General features: G+C 49.8%; 6 non-coding genes and 3 pseudogenes across 6 annotated transcripts; all 9 read left to right on the top strand.

Moving 5' to 3' along the window:
• Nucleotides 1-1,056: 1,056 nt before the first annotated feature.
• Nucleotides 1,057-1,247, top strand: LOC141274648 (U2 spliceosomal RNA). Its single transcript, XR_012322919.1, has one exon. It is a non-coding gene; the product is annotated as a U2 spliceosomal RNA (small nuclear RNA).
• A 1,115-nt stretch (nucleotides 1,248-2,362) lies between these two features.
• On the top strand, nucleotides 2,363-2,553 carry LOC141274647 (U2 spliceosomal RNA). The gene has a single exon (XR_012322918.1). It is a non-coding gene; the product is annotated as a U2 spliceosomal RNA (small nuclear RNA).
• Nucleotides 2,554-3,665: 1,112 nt separating this feature from the next.
• LOC141151091 (U2 spliceosomal RNA) lies at nucleotides 3,666-3,781 on the top strand (annotated as a pseudogene).
• A 524-nt stretch (nucleotides 3,782-4,305) lies between these two features.
• Nucleotides 4,306-4,487, top strand: LOC141150177 (U2 spliceosomal RNA). Its single transcript, XR_012246443.1, has one exon. It is a non-coding gene; the product is annotated as a U2 spliceosomal RNA (small nuclear RNA).
• Nucleotides 4,488-5,602: 1,115 nt separating this feature from the next.
• On the top strand, nucleotides 5,603-5,793 carry LOC141274646 (U2 spliceosomal RNA). The gene has a single exon (XR_012322917.1). It is a non-coding gene; the product is annotated as a U2 spliceosomal RNA (small nuclear RNA).
• A 1,115-nt stretch (nucleotides 5,794-6,908) lies between these two features.
• Nucleotides 6,909-7,099, top strand: LOC141150140 (U2 spliceosomal RNA). The gene has a single exon (XR_012246409.1). It is a non-coding gene; the product is annotated as a U2 spliceosomal RNA (small nuclear RNA).
• A 1,115-nt stretch (nucleotides 7,100-8,214) lies between these two features.
• Nucleotides 8,215-8,405, top strand: LOC141274645 (U2 spliceosomal RNA). The gene has a single exon (XR_012322916.1). It is a non-coding gene; the product is annotated as a U2 spliceosomal RNA (small nuclear RNA).
• A 1,115-nt stretch (nucleotides 8,406-9,520) lies between these two features.
• On the top strand, nucleotides 9,521-9,611 carry LOC141150906 (U2 spliceosomal RNA; annotated as a pseudogene).
• A 4,882-nt stretch (nucleotides 9,612-14,493) lies between these two features.
• LOC141150936 (U2 spliceosomal RNA) lies at nucleotides 14,494-14,669 on the top strand (annotated as a pseudogene).
• The last annotated feature ends 2,257 nt before the right edge of the window (nucleotides 14,670-16,926 follow it).

Genomic DNA, 16,926 nt, shown 5'->3' with positions numbered 1-16,926 from the left:
TTGTTTGTCGGATTTTGGGATGGACTCTTTGGCTTTGCTTTTCTTCTCCTCATTGGATTTTTCATGTTCAAAGTTGCAGAAGCCAGATTACAAGCTCATTTTGGTTCAACTTCAGCAACTGTGCATTGCATTGCCATGTAATGTGATGCAATGCTATCTTTCTAGCTCTCCCTTTTTACTTCCTTTTGGATAAACAGACATATTAGGCAAGCATTTTGGAGCTTTCACCTAAATAACTACAGGTGGTGAGATAAGCTGCACAATATAATTGACCTTTCAGTATATTGTTGCACACACACCATCTATTTAGCAAATGCCCTTGTTATCAACAGCAGCCTTTTAAACTCACCTGAGCTAACAGGTATGTGCGCTGGTTACTCTGCTGCGCTTAAAATTTCTTTTTTGGTTTGCTACAATGCCTTTTCTGAAACGTTGTCTCCTTCTGCTGGAACACTGACTTCTTTCATTTAATGCCTGCAGACTATAAAAGAGAACCCAACCCAAAAAGTTTGGTTGATTAGTCTGTGGCATTCTGTTAAACTGTTGCTTATGGCGGTCTCTGTGAGCTTCTCAGCGACATTCAGCCAGCCAGGTATCCTGCCTGCAGTAGATGGAATGTGGCAATGGAACGCTGGCTGCGCGTGTCATAATAGGCTCTGAGCCTTTATATACCTGTGCACAGCAGCAGCCACCTTCAGTCTGCTGCTGGACAGCCAGCAGCAGCAGCAGCAGGAGAGGTATGTAATCAGGAGCCCTCCTGCTAAGGGTAGACAGCTGCTCGTTCCACCCCACCCCCCGCCTTAATTGGTTCTCCTCCCTTCCAACGGTGTTGAGGCGGGTGGGAACAGCAGGGGGTGAAGGTGCTGTGTTTAAAGAGGTGGAGTTATGCAGATCTAAAACGCGTGGATTGCAGCAGCAGCAAGCCGAAAAGTGCAGGCATGTAAGGGATCTAGAGGTTGACAACATGTCTTCTTAACGGGAGTCCAGGAGCTCATCTCCACAAATGGACTTTTCAGGATCCTTGGGTGGCTCCGTAGTTTGAAACCAATTCTGGTTATCGCTTCTCGGCCTTTTGGCTAAGATCAAGTGTAGTATCTGTTCTTATCAGTTTAATATCTGATACGTCCCCTATCTGGGGACCATATATTAAATGGATTTTTAGAACAGGGAGATGGAAAAAGAGCTTGCTCTGTCCACTCCACGCATTGACCTGGTATTGCAGTATCTCCAGGACCGGTGCACCCCTTCTTTAATGCAGTTTCTAAAATCAGAAAGAATTGAATTCAATGTTTTTTGTTCATTTTGCTTGTTTGTCGGATTTTGGGATGGACTCTTTGGCTTTGCTTTTCTTCTCCTCATTGGATTTTTCATGTTCAAAGTTGCAGAAGCCAGATTACAAGCTCATTTTGGTTCAACTTCAGCAACTGTGCATTGCATTGCCATGTAATGTGATGCAATGCTATCTTTCTAGCTCTCCCTTTTTACTTCCTTTTGGATAAACAGACATATTAGGCAAGCATTTTGGAGCTTTCACCTAAATAACTACAGGTGGTGAGATAAGCTGCACAATATAATTGACCTTTCAGTATATTGTTGCACACACACCATCTATTTAGCAAATGCCCTTGTTATCAACAGCAGCCTTTTAAACTCACCTGAGCTAACAGGTATGTGCGCTGGTTACTCTGCTGCGCTTAAAATTTCTTTTTTGGTTTGCTACAATGCCTTTTCTGAAACGTTGTCTCCTTCTGCTGGAACACTGACTTCTTTCATTTAATGCCTGCAGACTATAAAAGAGAACCCAACCCAAAAAGTTTGGTTGATTAGTCTGTGGCATTCTGTTAAACTGTTGCTTATGGCGGTCTCTGTGAGCTTCTCAGCGACATTCAGCCAGCCAGGTATCCTGCCTGCAGTAGATGGAATGTGGCAATGGAACGCTGGCTGCGCGTGTCATAATAGGCTCTGAGCCTTTATATACCTGTGCACAGCAGCAGCCACCTTCAGTCTGCTGCTGGACAGCCAGCAGCAGCAGCAGCAGGAGAGGTATGTAATCAGGAGCCCTCCTGCTAAGGGTAGACAGCTGCTCGTTCCACCCCACCCCCCGCCTTAATTGGTTCTCCTCCCTTCCAACGGTGTTGAGGCGGGTGGGAACAGCAGGGGGTGAAGGTGCTGTGTTTAAAGAGGTGGAGTTATGCAGATCTAAAACGCGTGGATTGCAGCAGCAGCAAGCCGAAAAGTGCAGGCATGTAAGGGATCTAGAGGTTGACAACATGTCTTCTTAACGGGAGTCCAGGAGCTCATCTCCACAAATGGACTTTTCAGGATCCTTGGGTGGCTCCGTAGTTTGAAACCAATTCTGGTTATCGCTTCTCGGCCTTTTGGCTAAGATCAAGTGTAGTATCTGTTCTTATCAGTTTAATATCTGATACGTCCCCTATCTGGGGACCATATATTAAATGGATTTTTAGAACAGGGAGATGGAAAAAGAGCTTGCTCTGTCCACTCCACGCATTGACCTGGTATTGCAGTATCTCCAGGACCGGTGCACCCCTTCTTTAATGCAGTTTCTAAAATCAGAAAGAATTGAATTCAATGTTTTTTGTTCATTTTGCTTGTTTGTCGGATTTTGGGATGGACTCTTTGGCTTTGCTTTTCTTCTCCTCATTGGATTTTTCATGTTCAAAGTTGCAGAAGCCAGATTACAAGCTCATTTTGGTTCAACTTCAGCAACTGTGCATTGCATTGCCATGTAATGTGATGCAATGCTATCTTTCTAGCTCTCCCTTTTTACTTCCTTTTGGATAAACAGACATATTAGGCAAGCATTTTGGAGCTTTCACCTAAATAACTACAGGTGGTGAGATAAGCTGCACAATATAATTGACCTTTCAGTATATTGTTGCACACACACCATCTATTTAGCAAATGCCCTTGTTATCAACAGCAGCCTTTTAAACTCACCTGAGCTAACAGGTATGTGCGCTGGTTACTCTGCTGCGCTTAAAATTTCTTTTTTGGTTTGCTACAATGCCTTTTCTGAAACGTTGTCTCCTTCTGCTGGAACACTGACTTCTTTCATTTAATGCCTGCAGACTATAAAAGAGAACCCAACCCAAAAAGTTTGGTTGATTAGTCTGTGGCATTCTGTTAAACTGTTGCTTATGGCGGTCTCTGTGAGCTTCTCAGCGACATTCAGCCAGCCAGGTATCCTGCCTGCAGTAGATGGAATGTGGCAATGGAACGCTGGCTGCGCGTGTCATAATAGGCTCTGAGCCTTTATATACCTGTGCACAGCAGCAGCCACCTTCAGTCTGCTGCTGGACAGCCAGCAGCAGCAGCAGGAGAGGTATGTAATCAGGAGCCCTCCTGCTAAGGGTAGACAGCTGCTCGTTCCACCCCACCCCCCGCCTTAATTGGTTCTCCTCCCTTCCAACGGTGTTGAGGCGGGTGGGAACAGCAGGGGGTGAAGGTGCTGTGTTTAAAGAGGTGGAGTTATGCAGATCTAAAACGCGTGGATTGCAGCAGCAGCAAGCCGAAAAGTGCAGGCATGTAAGGGATCTAGAGGTTGACAACATGTCTTCTTAACGGGAGTCCAGGAGCTCATCTCCACAAATGGACTTTTCAGGATCCTTGGGTGGCTCCGTAGTTTGAAACCAATTCTGGTTATCGCTTCTCGGCCTTTTGGCTAAGATCAAGTGTAGTATCTTTTGAAAAGGCAGTTTTGTCCTTGGGCTGCCCTAGTAAATTGATGCATATTACACACTGGTTTGGTGCACTTGTTAGTACGGCTGGTGGCTCATAGAGTTATCTGATGGAAAACATGGCCCTCCAGGATCGAAGTCACTAGGCTGGGTAAGTGTGAGGGCTTTGGAGCAATGTGCCCCAGGAGTAGGCGCCCTGGTGGGAGTCCAAGCTTACTGGGACTGGGAACCCCAGAAAGACTTGGCTTCGTAGCACGCCGCACCTTTGCCAATCATACTTTCTGAGCAACCCCCCCTATTCCTGGCCTCCGGGCTAGGAAGGGGAATTTTTATAAACCCGGTCGGAGGTCCGGTCAGCTTTGGGCTGAGAAACCAACACAGGCTCCAGCTCCACTAGGGTGGCAGCCTAGATGGAAGCTGGGAGCACGAAAACGGCTCTTCTCCGGCTTCGGCTAGGGAGAGCATCGGAGATCCCTGACCCTCGCTGTGGCCTTCTGGCTCGGAGGGATGGGGATGGTTTATTGGGGACCCTCTCCTCCGGGAAGGGTCCACATGAATCCTCGCCTCGTGCGCTGTTTTGGTGTGACTTCGGTCACATTTTTCAGTGCCTTGGATGCAGCTTCAATCAAAAAATCTGTTCTTATCAGTTTAATATCTGATACGTCCCCTATCTGGGGACCATATATTAAATGGATTTTTAGAACAGGGAGATGGAAAAAGAGCTTGCTCTGTCCACTCCACGCATTGACCTGGTATTGCAGTATCTCCAGGACCGGTGCACCCCTTCTTTAATGCAGTTTCTAAAATCAGAAAGAATTGAATTCAATGTTTTTTGTTCATTTTGCTTGTTTGTCGGATTTTGGGATGGACTCTTTGGCTTTGCTTTTCTTCTCCTCATTGGATTTTTCATGTTCAAAGTTGCAGAAGCCAGATTACAAGCTCATTTTGGTTCAACTTCAGCAACTGTGCATTGCATTGCCATGTAATGTGATGCAATGCTATCTTTCTAGCTCTCCCTTTTTACTTCCTTTTGGATAAACAGACATATTAGGCAAGCATTTTGGAGCTTTCACCTAAATAACTACAGGTGGTGAGATAAGCTGCACAATATAATTGACCTTTCAGTATATTGTTGCACACACACCATCTATTAAGCAAATGCCCTTGTTATCAACAGCAGCCTTTTAAACTCACCTGAGCTAACAGGTATGTGCGCTGGTTACTCTGCTGCGCTTAAAATTTCTTTTTTGGTTTGCTACAATGCCTTTTCTGAAACGTTGTCTCCTTCTGCTGGAACACTGACTTCTTTCATTTAATGCCTGCAGACTATAAAAGAGAACCCAACCCAAAAAGTTTGGTTGATTAGTCTGTGGCATTCTGTTAAACTGTTGCTTATGGCGGTCTCTGTGAGCTTCTCAGCGACATTCAGCCAGCCAGGTATCCTGCCTGCAGTAGATGGAATGTGGCAATGGAACGCTGGCTGCGCGTGTCATAATAGGCTCTGAGCCTTTATATACCTGTGCACAGCAGCAGCCACCTTCAGTCTGCTGCTGGACAGCCAGCAGCAGCAGCAGCAGGAGAGGTATGTAATCAGGAGCCCTCCTGCTAAGGGTAGACAGCTGCTCGTTCCACCCCACCCCCCGCCTTAATTGGTTCTCCTCCCTTCCAACGGTGTTGAGGCGGGTGGGAACAGCAGGGGGTGAAGGTGCTGTGTTTAAAGAGGTGGAGTTATGCAGATCTAAAACGCGTGGATTGCAGCAGCAGCAAGCCGAAAAGTGCAGGCATGTAAGGGATCTAGAGGTTGACAACATGTCTTCTTAACGGGAGTCCAGGAGCTCATCTCCACAAATGGACTTTTCAGGATCCTTGGGTGGCTCCGTAGTTTGAAACCAATTCTGGTTATCGCTTCTCGGCCTTTTGGCTAAGATCAAGTGTAGTATCTGTTCTTATCAGTTTAATATCTGATACGTCCCCTATCTGGGGACCATATATTAAATGGATTTTTAGAACAGGGAGATGGAAAAAGAGCTTGCTCTGTCCACTCCACGCATTGACCTGGTATTGCAGTATCTCCAGGACCGGTGCACCCCTTCTTTAATGCAGTTTCTAAAATCAGAAAGAATTGAATTCAATGTTTTTTGTTCATTTTGCTTGTTTGTCGGATTTTGGGATGGACTCTTTGGCTTTGCTTTTCTTCTCCTCATTGGATTTTTCATGTTCAAAGTTGCAGAAGCCAGATTACAAGCTCATTTTGGTTCAACTTCAGCAACTGTGCATTGCATTGCCATGTAATGTGATGCAATGCTATCTTTCTAGCTCTCCCTTTTTACTTCCTTTTGGATAAACAGACATATTAGGCAAGCATTTTGGAGCTTTCACCTAAATAACTACAGGTGGTGAGATAAGCTGCACAATATAATTGACCTTTCAGTATATTGTTGCACACACACCATCTATTTAGCAAATGCCCTTGTTATCAACAGCAGCCTTTTAAACTCACCTGAGCTAACAGGTATGTGCGCTGGTTACTCTGCTGCGCTTAAAATTTCTTTTTTGGTTTGCTACAATGCCTTTTCTGAAACGTTGTCTCCTTCTGCTGGAACACTGACTTCTTTCATTTAATGCCTGCAGACTATAAAAGAGAACCCAACCCAAAAAGTTTGGTTGATTAGTCTGTGGCATTCTGTTAAACTGTTGCTTATGGCGGTCTCTGTGAGCTTCTCAGCGACATTCAGCCAGCCAGGTATCCTGCCTGCAGTAGATGGAATGTGGCAATGGAACGCTGGCTGCGCGTGTCATAATAGGCTCTGAGCCTTTATATACCTGTGCACAGCAGCAGCCACCTTCAGTCTGCTGCTGGACAGCCAGCAGCAGCAGCAGCAGGAGAGGTATGTAATCAGGAGCCCTCCTGCTAAGGGTAGACAGCTGCTCGTTCCACCCCACCCCCCGCCTTAATTGGTTCTCCTCCCTTCCCACGGTGTTGAGGCGGGTGGGAACAGCAGGGGGTGAAGGTGCTGTGTTTAAAGAGGTGGAGTTATGCAGATCTAAAACGCGTGGATTGCAGCAGCAGCAAGCCAAAAAGTGCAGGCATGTAAGGGATCTAGAGGTTGACAACATGTCTTCTTAACGGGAGTCCAGGAGCTCATCTCCACAAATGGACTTTTCAGGATCCTTGGGTGGCTCCGTAGTTTGAAACCAATTCTGGTTATCGCTTCTCGGCCTTTTGGCTAAGATCAAGTGCAGTATCTGTTCTTATCAGTTTAATATATGATACGTCCCCTATCTGGGGACCATATATTAAATGGATTTTTAGAACAGGGAGATGGAAAAAGAGCTTGCTCTGTCCACTCCACGCATTGACCTGGTATTGCAGTATCTCCAGGACCGGTGCACCCCTTCTTTAATGCAGTTTCTAAAATCAGAAAGAATTGAATTCAATGTTTTTTGTTCATTTTGCTTGTTTGTCGGATTTTGGGATGGACTCTTTGGCTTTGCTTTTCTTCTCCTCATTGGATTTTTCATGTTCAAAGTTGCAGAAGCCAGATTACAAGCTCATTTTGGTTCAACTTCAGCAACTGTGCATTGCATTGCCATGTAATGTGATGCAATGCTATCTTTCTAGCTCTCCCTTTTTACTTCCTTTTGGATAAACAGACATATTAGGCAAGCATTTTGGAGCTTTCACCTAAATAACTACAGGTGGTGAGATAAGCTGCACAATATAATTGACCTTTCAGTATATTGTTGCACACACACCATCTATTTAGCAAATGCCCTTGTTATCAACAGCAGCCTTTTAAACTCACCTGAGCTAACAGGTATGTGCGCTGGTTACTCTGCTGCGCTTAAAATTTCTTTTTTGGTTTGCTACAATGCCTTTTCTGAAACGTTGTCTCCTTCTGCTGAAACACTGACTTCTTTCATTTAATGCCTGCAGACTATAAAAGAGAACCCAACCCAAAAAGTTTGGTTGATTAGTCTGTGGCATTCTGTTAAACTGTTGCTTATGGCGGTCTCTGTGAGCTTCTCAGCGACATTCAGCCAGCCAGGTATCCTGCCTGCAGTAGATGGAATGTGGCAATGGAACGCTGGCTGCGCGTGTCATAATAGGCTCTGAGCCTTTATATACCTGTGCACAGCAGCAGCCACCTTCAGTCTGCTGCTGGACAGCCAGCAGCAGCAGCAGCAGGAGAGGTATGTAATCAGGAGCCCTCCTGCTAAGGGTAGACAGCTGCTCGTTCCACCCCACCCCCCGCCTTAATTGGTTCTCCTCCCTTCCAACGGTGTTGAGGCGGGTGGGAACAGCAGGGGGTGAAGGTGCTGTGTTTAAAGAGGTGGAGTTATGCAGATCTAAAACGCGTGGATTGCAGCAGCAGCAAGCCGAAAAGTGCAGGCATGTAAGGGATCTAGAGGTTGACAACATGTCTTCTTAACGGGAGTCCAGGAGCTCATCTCCACAAATGGACTTTTCAGGATCCTTGGGTGGCTCCGTAGTTTGAAACCAATTCTGGTTATCGCTTCTCGGCCTTTTGGCTAAGATCAAGTGTAGTATCTGTTCTTATCAGTTTAATATCTGATACGTCCCCTATCTGGGGACCATATATTAAATGGATTTTTAGAACAGGGAGATGGAAAAAGAGCTTGCTCTGTCCACTCCACGCATTGACCTGGTATTGCAGTATCTCCAGGACCGGTGCACCCCTTCTTTAATGCAGTTTCTAAAATCAGAAAGAATTGAATTCAATGTTTTTTGTTCATTTTGCTTGTTTGTCGGATTTTGGGATGGACTCTTTGGCTTTGCTTTTCTTCTCCTCATTGGATTTTTCATGTTCAAAGTTGCAGAAGCCAGATTACAAGCTCATTTTGGTTCAACTTCAGCAACTGTGCATTGCATTGCCATGTAATGTGATGCAATGCTATCTTTCTAGCTCTCCCTTTTTACTTCCTTTTGGATAAACAGACATATTAGGCAAGCATTTTGGAGCTTTCACCTAAATAACTACAGGTGGTGAGATAAGCTGCACAATATAATTGACCTTTCAGTATATTGTTGCACACACACCATCTATTTAGCAAATGCCCTTGTTATCAACAGCAGCCTTTTAAACTCACCTGAGCTAACAGGTATGTGCGCTGGTTACTCTGCTGCGCTTAAAATTTCTTTTTTGGTTTGCTACAATGCCTTTTCTGAAACGTTGTCTCCTTCTGCTGGAACACTGACTTCTTTCATTTAATGCCTGCAGACTATAAAAGAGAACCCAACCCAAAAAGTTTGGTTGATTAGTCTGTGGCATTCTGTTAAACTGTTGCTTATGGCGGTCTCTGTGAGCTTCTCAGCGACATTCAGCCAGCCAGGTATCCTGCCTGCAGTAGATGGAATGTGGCAATGGAACGCTGGCTGCGCGTGTCATAATAGGCTCTGAGCCTTTATATACCTGTGCACAGCAGCAGCCACCTTCAGTCTGCTGCTGGACAGCCAGCAGCAGCAGCAGCAGGAGAGGTATGTAATCAGGAGCCCTCCTGCTAAGGGTAGACAGCTGCTCGTTCCACCCCACCCCCCGCCTTAATTGGTTCTCCTCCCTTCCAACGGTGTTGAGGCGGGTGGGAACAGCAGGGGGTGAAGGTGCTGTGTTTAAAGAGGTGGAGTTATGCAGATCTAAAACGCGTGGATTGCAGCAGCAGCAAGCCGAAAAGTGCAGGCATGTAAGGGATCTAGAGGTTGACAACATGTCTTCTTAACGGGAGTCCAGGAGCTCATCTCCACAAATGGACTTTTCAGGATCCTTGGGTGGCTCCGTAGTTTGAAACCAATTCTGGTTATCGCTTCTCGGCCTTTTGGCTAAGATCAAGTGTAGTATCTGTTCTTATCAGTTTAATATCTGTGTAACGGGTCCGGGAGGCGGAACCTCTGAGCTACTATACAAGGGGGCGGCCCTTGTAAGGGAGCGGGTGGCAGTCTCTGGGTGAACGGACAGGGAGTTACGGCAAGTGATCAGGGCAGTCTCTGGGTAAGGGGTAGGTACGACCTGTGATGGCAGAGCCTCCGGGTAGGCTAGCAGGCAGATGGTAGATGTGTGCTCCCAGGTGAGCAAGCGAGAGTCTCTGGAATAGCAGGTGGTCACGGCACGTGACGGCGGAACCTCCGGACTGGCAGGCAGGTAGGTAACGGAGAAGCGCTCCCAGGTGAGCTGGCAAGAGTCTCTGGAATAGCTGGTGGTCACCGCACGTGACAACGGGACCTCCGGGCTGGCAAGCAGGCAGGTAACGGAGATGCGCTCCCAGGTGAGCGGGCAAGAGTCTCTGAGATAGCTGGTGGTCACAGCACGTGACAACGGAGCCTCCGGGCTGGCAAGCAGGCAGGTAACGGAGATGCGCTCCCAGGTGAGCGGGCAAGCTGGTCCATAGACAGACTGACCGGAGTAGTAAGGCAGACCGTCGGACCTCAGGCAAGCAGGCAGGTAGCTGATATGCGCTCCCAGGTGAGCGGGCAGGCTGGTCCTTTAGACAGACTGACAGGAGTAGTAAGGCAGACCGTCGGACCTCAGACTGGCAGACAGGTAACAAGTATTCAGGCAGGAATCAGGCAGGTAACTGGCAGGTAACTGGCAGGAAACTGGCAGGTAACTGGCAACGGGACCTGAGGGCTGAAGCACAGGTGAGACACAGGTGCAAACAACATTGCTCGGGCACCTCCATTTTGGAGGAGGTGCCTTATATATGATGAAGTCCTCCGGCCATTGGCCGGGGACTCTTTAGAGCGGCGCGCGCGGCCCCTTTAAGAGGAGGGGAGCGCGCGCGCGCGCGCCCTAAGCACAGGGACCGGGAAGGAGCGCGCGCTGAGAGCAGAGCAGGAGGAGGACGCCGGGACGGAGCGCGTGCTGACAGCAGAGCGGGGAGAGGATGCCGGGACGGAGCGCGCGCTGACAGCAGAGCGGTGAGGGGAGCAGCGTCCCTGCCTAGCAGAGGGCAGGGACGCCAGCGCTACAGTACCCCCCCCTTTAGGCCCCCCCTTTTTTAGGCCAGACAGAAATTTAGCTAGGATGAGAGGGGCATGGATATTCTCCCGGGGCTCCCACGTTCTCTCCTCAGGACCAAACCCCCTCCAATCTACCAAGAAAAAGGTCTTTCCTCTTACCCTTTTGGTGGCAAGAATGTTCTCTACCTCAAACTCGTCCTCAGCAGAAACTGGAGCAAGAGGCGTACCTGTAGACTTAGAAAAAGAGTTAAGTACCACAGGTTTGAGGAGAGATACATGGAAGGAGTTAGGGATCCGTAAGTTGGCCGGGAGTTTCAATTTATAGGCCACCGGGTTGATCTGACTGATAACCTCCAGTGGGCCGATGAACCGAGGCCCCAACTTATAGGAAGGGATCTTGAGCCGGACATATTTGGACGAGAGCCAGACTTTATCCCCAGGACGGAATTGAGGAGGATCCAGACGTCCTTTGTCAGCGTGCCTTTTCATACGCTCGGATGACAGAAGGAGTGCGGACCGGGTACTCTCCCATATGGAGGAACACTCGCTCTCGTGATTGTTGTACGAGAATTCGGCCCATGGCAGGAGATCCACCCAGTCAGAATGGTGAGCATTAACGAAGTGCCGGAGGTAACTGGTCAGGTTCTGATTGATCCGCTCCACTTGACCATTAGACTGTGGGTGGTAAGCGGAGGAGAAGTCCAGAGTGACGTCTAGCAATTTACAAGTGGCTCTCCAGAAACGAGAAGTGAACTGTACTCCTCGATCCGACACGATGTGACGGGGCAGGCCATGAAGACGGAAGATGTGGCGGATAAAGACTCTAGCCAGCTCGGGTGCAGACGGAAGACCTGGCAGGGGAATGAAGTGAGCCATCTTGGAAAAGCGGTCAGCGACCACCCAAATGACCGTACAACCGGCAGAGACGGGCAGATCAGTTACGAAGTCCATCGCTATATGCTGCCAGGGGGCAGCAGGTGCTGGCAGAGGAAGAAGGCGGCCGGCCGACAGGTGTCTCGGAACCTTGTTGCGGGCGCAGGACACACAGGCAGAAACAAAGTCCATAACATCCTTGTGCAGGTTAGGCCACCAGTAGTGCCGGGTAATAAGCTGGAGGGTCTTTTTCTGACCGGCGTGGCCAGCTAGTTTAGACGAATGACCCCAGTGTAGGATCCTCTCCCGATCAGGTACCGATACGAACGTCTTACCAGGAGGGAGACAATTTAGACTCACGGGAGCCACCTGCATTACTCTGGCGGGATCGATGGGGCAGTCACATGGTCTATGAGGTGGTAATGTCTCTGCCTCCTCCATATCAAAGACATCAGCACAAGACCAATAAGGAATCGGAAGTCCAGGTAGATTAGCTGGGATAGGAGAGGGACGGATGGAATGGACGGGAACCAGACAGGTTTTATGACAGTCTTGTCCCCAGCGAAGGACTTCTCCGGTTTGCCAGTCAAGCACGGGTGCATGTCTCTGGAGCCAAGGCAGACCTAGCAAGAGGGCGTGAGAGAGTCCAGGCAGAACGTGAAGGGAGATACTCTCTGAATGCAGCATACCCACTTGCAGAGTAATGGATTCGGTGATGAATTGGATGGGGCGAGATAAGAGGCCCCCATCCACGGCAACAACAGACAAGGGTACAGCCAGAGGTTTGGTGGGGATGCGGTATTTCTCCACCAGGGACAGTGAAATAAGATTTCCGGCTGCTCCAGAGTCAAGTTGGGCTAGTTCGGAATAACGATTCTCCCCGCAGATGATTGAGACAGACAGCAGCAGGGATGGAGAGGATTTATTTTTGTCTAGATCAAGTCCTCTGAGCGAACCTAGACACAGGCGTTCTCCCGACCTCTCCGGGCAGGCACGGATCCGATGCTCCTTACTGCCACAGTAGAAGCAGCTCCCCTCGGCACGGCGAAAGTCCTGACGGGATTTGACCATCTTGGTCTGGTCGACCTGCATAGGCTCAGGAGAGTGTACCTGGGGAGAAACGGAAGGAGTGACGGGTTTCAGAAAAGTAGGAACCAGACGTGGAAGCCCCTTTTCACGGGTGACCTCTTTGGCACGTTCCTGGAACCGTAGGTCAATCCGGGTGGCAAGAGTTATTAGGTCATCGAGAGTGGTAGGAATGTCCCGACCAGCAAGTTCATCTTTAATACGGCCGGACAGACCCTCCCAGAAGACGGATACCAGAGCTTCGTTATCCCAGGCCAGCTCCGAGGCAAGGGTACGGAACCGTATGGCATATTGACCCACGGTGAGGCTTCCCTGACGGAGGCGTAGCAGAGATGATGCGGATGAGGTCCTCCGTCCGGGTTCGTCGAAGGCTTTCCGGAAAGCCGTGAGAAAGGCAGGCAAGTCGGACACCAGGGGGTCTCCTCTCTCCCATAGAGGATTTAGCCAGGCCAGAGCCTCCCCGGTGAGATGGGACATGATGAATGCAATTTTGGCTCGGTCGGAGTTAAACTGGTGGGACAATAGTTCAAAATGCAGGGTGCACTGATTTATGAAGCCCCGAGCCAGGACGGAGTCGCCTCCGAAGCGAGGAGGTGCAGAGAGCCGGGGTCCGGAAAAGGATACCATGGTACTGGCCGTAGTTGCAGGTGGTGTTGTCAGAGTATCCAGGCGAGTATTGACATTCCGCAGGTGACCCAGGATGGACTCCTGTTGGGACCTTTGACGGGACAGTTCATGACACAGGTCCGTGAGCGAGGGAGCTTGGGTGCCACCGGGTTCCATGGCCCGAGCAAACTGTAACGGGTCCGGGAGGCGGAACCTCTGAGCTACTATACAAGGGGGCGGCCCTTGTAAGGGAGCGGGTGGCAGTCTCTGGGTGAACGGACAGGGAGTTACGGCAAGTGATCAGGGCAGTCTCTGGGTAAGGGGTAGGTACGACCTGTGATGGCAGAGCCTCCGGGTAGGCTAGCAGGCAGATGGTAGATGTGTGCTCCCAGGTGAGCAAGCGAGAGTCTCTGGAATAGCAGGTGGTCACGGCACGTGACGGCGGAACCTCCGGACTGGCAGGCAGGTAGGTAACGGAGAAGCGCTCCCAGGTGAGCGGGCAAGAGTCTCTGGAATAGCTGGTGGTCACCGCACGTGACAACGGGACCTCCGGGCTGGCAAGCAGGCAGGTAACGGAGATGCGCTCCCAGGTGAGCGGGCAAGAGTCTCTGAGATAGCTGGTGGTCACAGCACGTGACAACGGAGCCTCCGGGCTGGCAAGCAGGCAGGTAACGGAGATGCGCTCCCAGGTGAGCGGGCAAGCTGGTCCATAGACAGACTGACCGGAGTAGTAAGGCAGACCGTCGGACCTCAGGCAAGCAGGCAGGTAGCTGATATGCGCTCCCAGGTGAGCGGGCAGGCTGGTCCTTTAGACAGACTGACAGGAGTAGTAAGGCAGACCGTCGGACCTCAGACTGGCAGACAGGTAACAAGTATTCAGGCAGGAATCAGGCAGGTAACTGGCAGGTAACTGGCAGGAAACTGGCAGGTAACTGGCAACGGGACCTGAGGGCTGAAGCACAGGTGAGACACAGGTGCAAACAACATTGCTCGGGCACCTCCATTTTGGAGGAGGTGCCTTATATATGATGAAGTCCTCCGGCCATTGGCCGGGGACTCTTTAGGGCGGCGCGCGCGGCCCCTTTAAGAGGAGGGGAGCGCGCGCGCGCGCGCCCTAAGCACAGGGACCGGGAAGGAGCGCGCGCTGAGAGCAGAGCAGGAGGAGGACGCCGGGACGGAGCGCGTGCTGACAGCAGAGCGGGGAGAGGACGCCGGGACGGAGCGCGCGCTGACAGCAGAGCGGTGAGGGGAGCAGCGTCCCTGCCTAGCAGAGGGCAGGGACGCCAGCGCTACAATCTGATACGTCCCCTATCTGGGGACCATATATTAAATGGATTTTTAGAACAGGGAGATGGAAAAAGAGCTTGCTCTGTCCACTCCACGCATTGACCTGGTATTGCAGTATCTCCAGGACCGGTGCACCCCTTCTTTAATGCAGTTTCTAAAATCAGAAAGAATTGAATTCAATGTTTTTTGTTCATTTTGCTTGTTTGTCGGATTTTGGGATGGACTCTTTGGCTTTGCTTTTCTTCTCCTCATTGGATTTTTCATGTTCAAAGTTGCAGAAGCCAGATTACAAGCTCATTTTGGTTCAACTTCAGCAACTGTGCATTGCATTGCCATGTAATGTGATGCAATGCTATCTTTCTAGCTCTCCCTTTTTACTTCCTTTTGGATAAACAGACATATTAGGCAAGCATTTTGGAGCTTTCACCTAAATAACTACAGGTGGTGAGATAAGCTGCACAATATAATTGACCTTTCAGTATATTGTTGCACACACACCATCTATTTAGCAAATGCCCTTGTTATCAACAGCAGCCTTTTAAACTCACCTGAGCTAACAGGTATGTGCGCTGGTTACTCTGCTGCGCTTAAAATTTCTTTTTTGGTTTGCTACAATGCCTTTTCTGAAACGTTGTCTCCTTCTGCTGGAACACTGACTTCTTTCATTTAATGCCTGCAGACTATAAAAGAGAACCCAACCCAAAAAGTTTGGTTGATTAGTCTGTGGCATTCTGTTAAACTGTTGCTTATGGCGGTCTCTGTGAGCTTCTCAGCGACATTCAGCCAGCCAGGTATCCTGCCTGCAGTAGATGGAATGTGGCAATGGAACGCTGGCTGCGCGTGTCATAATAGGCTCTGAGCCTTTATATACCTGTGCACAGCAGCAGCCACCTTCAGTCTGCTGCTGGACAGCCAGCAGCAGCAGCAGCAGGAGAGGTATGTAATCAGGAGCCCTCCTGCTAAGGGTAGACAGCTGCTCGTTCCACCCCACCCCCCGCCTTAATTGGTTCTCCTCCCTTCCAACGGTGTTGAGGCGGGTGGGAACAGCAGGGGGTGAAGGTGCTGTGTTTAAAGAGGTGGAGTTATGCAGATCTAAAACGCGTGGATTGCAGCAGCAGCAAGCCGAAAAGTGCAGGCATGTAAGGGATCTAGAGGTTGACAACATGTCTTCTTAACGGGAGTCCAGGAGCTCATCTCCACAAATGGACTTTTCAGGATCCTTGGGTGGCTCCGTAGTTTGAAACCAATTCTGGTTATCGCTTCTCGGCCTTTTGGCACGATCTATCAGGTTTACCTGTGTGGTCTTGCCTGTGAGGTGCTCTTGGTACCCTTTCTCTCGGCCTGGGGGGATCGTTCCTCTTCGGAGGGACTTAACCCCCCTGCTGCTATTGGGAGGAAGGATTAGTCCGGGAGCAACGGGAAGGGATCCCATGAAGGCTTGCGCCTTTCAGAGAGAAGAGTCGGTACGTTCCTGAGTGAAGGATGCCGGCAACGCTCACATATTCATCGGGTGATGCCCGGATGCGGAACACCGTGAGGATTGAAGTTGGAGCAGGATCGAGGACGGAGAAGAACTTGGACTACATCTGCCATAGGATTCTGCTTGGAGTTCTGGAGTTTCGGCGGGAAGACATATTCTGCTTCCAGGACAATGAGTACAAGGGGACTTACACCATCACCTTCAAGAGCCAGGGATGCTGTCACCAACTCGTACAAAAGGTAAATGAGAAAAACTACTTAGATGAATTGGATGGACTAACCTTTTGTCTCTTGTATGCCTATGACGAGATCCCTATCGTGGTGCATTTCCCGAACCCCTTTGTGGAGGCTGCAGACATCTCGACCTACCTTATCCGTTATTGTGATGATCTGAGATACCTGGGCACTGTGAAGAACGCGGTAGGCTTCTGGTGCGGCAAGAGGAGGTACATGGCCCGTCTAAAGAGGGACCCAAGCGGAGTGGGAGGAATGCTACACCCTCCCTCAACATTTGTGATCGGTAAGAGCAGAGGCTACTTATTTTACCCTGGAATGCCGGTATGTTGCAGGAACTGTGGACAAATGGGTCATACCCAAACGTCCTGCACGGGCAGGAAAGTAGACCGCTGCAATAATTGCAGCTGTTACGGACATTTAATGAAGGACTGTCCCGCTGGGAGGAAATGCAATCTTTGTGGTGAGGCGGGGCACATGTTCCGAGGATGCCCCAACAGGACCAGGACCAGGACTTACGCAGAAGCTGCATCTTCTGCAGCTGAGCCGATGCGCCCGCCGGTCTTCACTGGCGGGCCGGCGTCGGAGGGCGGTTCGAAGGGCGAGAAGGCTGGGATGGAGCAGGGAGCCGGAGGCCCCTCTGGGGCGGCCCCTGCATCGAAGTCCCTTAATGATGGGCGGACC

Source organism: Phyllobates terribilis, unplaced genomic scaffold, assembly GCF_046119375.1.
Source record: "Phyllobates terribilis strain yellow unplaced genomic scaffold, ASM4611937v1 Scaffold_5__5_contigs__length_657084704, whole genome shotgun sequence".
Lineage (NCBI taxonomy): Eukaryota > Metazoa > Chordata > Amphibia > Anura > Dendrobatidae > Phyllobates > Phyllobates terribilis.
The sequence above is the reverse complement of the archived record's forward strand: the minus strand, read 5'-3'. Positions and strand labels throughout refer to the sequence as shown.